The 2,565-nt window shown below is 45.3% G+C and overlaps 1 pseudogene; it reads right to left on the bottom strand.

Annotated features, from left to right (window-relative positions):
* Nucleotides 1–203: 203 nt before the first annotated feature.
* Nucleotides 204–997, bottom strand: LOC148002410 (Y-linked testis-specific protein 1-like; annotated as a pseudogene).
* Between the last annotated feature and the right edge of the window lie 1,568 nt (nucleotides 998–2,565).

Below are 2,565 nucleotides of genomic sequence, written 5' to 3'. Positions count from 1 at the left end.
CCACAGTCCGTCTCCTCCACCAAAGTGTTCACACACAACACGTCACATCGCACATTTTAATTTTTAGAGCAAAAACAAATTCCACTGGAAAAGATACTGGGGTTGTCAAAGGCCCTTTGGCACCTGAAACACAGAACAGCAAACATTTTCCCCCCAATCCTATAAATTCCCATCTATGTCCCCCACACTTTGTGAATTTCACCTTAACAGATCTTTTCCATCAGATTAAAGACAGAGATGTGGACATCGCCATCACACTTGATGAAGTACATGGAAGGCTTGGCTGGAACTTGGTAAATGACTTTGCCGATCTTTTTGGACCCGTCGCTTCTGGTGAACTGCACACATTGACCTGTTAAGATGTCGCTGTCAACGTCTGACTTCACCTCTGCTGAAGGAGTCTCTGGAATGATACGGAGGTTACCTTCTGTGTAATCATCCAGGAGCTGGTAGATGTATAGGACTGGATCTTTCTCGTAGGTGATGTAAAACCAGTCCTTCATGATCGGCACCTGGGCTAGGACCACCCCTCTCCAGTTGTCCTTAGAGCCATGTTTGCCCTCTAATTTATGCTCCACAGCTTGGGTAACCGTGGCACTTGTGATATGGGTGTCTTTCACTTGAGGAAACACTACTAGTGAGGCAATACCTTAAGCTTTAAAATCCTCTCATCGCTGTGAAGGTCAAGTCCATAGACACAGTCAATTCCATCATACTTGACCAGATAGAGAGAGGGATTTGTTGGCAGTTGATCTAGAATGATGGCCTTCCATTGGGTGACAGGCTCATCACGTTCCTTCAATCCGTGGGAAATTCTGCAGCCCACAATGTTCCCCAGGGCCAGGGAAGAAAGCCTCCTCTTTCTCTTCTTCTGGAAGGATGGTGTGCTCATCCTCCTCAGATACATCCTCTTCTTCATGGCTGTAGACCTAGTGTGGTAGGCCACAGATCTATTGGTCAACTGTCTTGTGGCTATCGTTCTGTAATCAGGCTTCATACTTGCGCATGGCCTGGGTTTGAAGAGCTCACCTGCTTAAAGCAGACAAAATGCTGTTGCCTCTGTCATATGAGTGCATGCAAAATTAGTGGGGGTGGGGTGGGGAGGGCACTGGGCCAAGGCTCTTGTCTAAGAGAACTTTGGAGTAGGTGAGGAAGGCGATGGTAAACAGGTTGGAGCATCTGTATCTAATTCTGTCGTACTCAGAAGTTCGTAGGAGGGCTGGGCAATGGTGGAGCACACCTTTAATTCCAGCACTCAAGAGGCAGAGGGAGGCAGACCTCTGTGAGACTCAAGTCCTGTCTGGTCTACATAGTTAGTTCCAGGATAGCCAAAGCTACCCACAGAAAAACCCTGTCTCAAAAATCAAAATCAAAAGTTTAAAGGGAAATGAACAAATGGTTCTCTACAGCTAAGAATAACATATTCAGACACATTTCTTCATCTCGAGGCACTTTGCCTCTGCTGAGGAACCTCTCCTTGAATGGCTACGTCAGTGTGGTTTTAAGTATCCCTGTCCCCACTTTAATCAAGCAGAACAGAGAAAAGATAGCAAAGGAGCCAGAAGGGTGGCCACACCCCTCTTCTACCCTCTAACTATGAGCTATGTGGCAACATCCACAAGTATCTGCCCAGAGACAAAGAAGACCAGTCCTCTGGCTTTCTGTATTGTGCATCCAGACTCAGCCCCAGGTTTATTCCGCGAAGCTGTTGCATCTTCGAGTGCAACAAGAGTCTTTTATCTAGGAAACAACAGCCATTTAGAAATAATATCTCCTGGGGTTGGGATTTAGCTCAGTGATAGAGCACTTGCCTAGCAACCACAAGTTCAGTCCTAGCTCCGAAAACAAAAAAAAAAAAAAAAACAAAAAAAAAAAACAAAAAAACAAAAACAAAAACAACAACAACAAAAAAGAAATATTATCTCCTACAATGCACAGGCACAGAGAGGAGCTTTGGCATTTTAGTAGTATTATGAATCAGATATTGTTAGCAAAGGAAAAGAAACTCCGGAGACTGACTAGCCTAGACCATCCGCCAAGCTCTCAAACGTGGATTGCATTAGAACATACGGTTACCTGCTGTAAGAGTGAAAACGTTTAGCTTTCTGGGCTACAAGGGTCCCAGTTATCTTCATGAACGTATTTACTGAAAGAAAATGTCCTGGTCGTCCAGATTCTGCCTTCTGAAACAGGTCAGGCTCCAAAAGGCTGTTGAACTGAACTGGCTTTCACACCCCACTGGGTAGATACTGAACCCACCTTCAAGGGAGTCTCGTGCTCCCAAGTGGAAGAGAAGCGCAACCTCTGACCAGTGCTCTGTGACATCATCCAGGCTCTACTTACGTCATAGACCCCTCTCAGGCCTGTTCCTTCCCTAGTTACGCTTAGAAACTTCCACCATCTAGGTTTTGGCTTCTCATGTAGCTTCTTGGAGACCTAAAATAGAGTCCCCACCCTCATATTCTGATGACTCGATTCACAGTCTGCCCAAGTAGCTCTTTTCATGCACTTATTTTCTGAAAAAGTCGTTGTTTTCTGAGTCACCAACATCCTTGGTGGTTATTT

The sequence above is a fragment of the Rattus norvegicus genome, chromosome 11 (genome assembly GCF_021556685.1).
Source record: "Rattus norvegicus strain SHRSP/BbbUtx chromosome 11, alternate assembly SHRSP_T2T, whole genome shotgun sequence".
NCBI lineage: Eukaryota > Metazoa > Chordata > Mammalia > Rodentia > Muridae > Rattus > Rattus norvegicus.
This window is presented reverse-complemented; position numbering and strand designations above follow the sequence as displayed.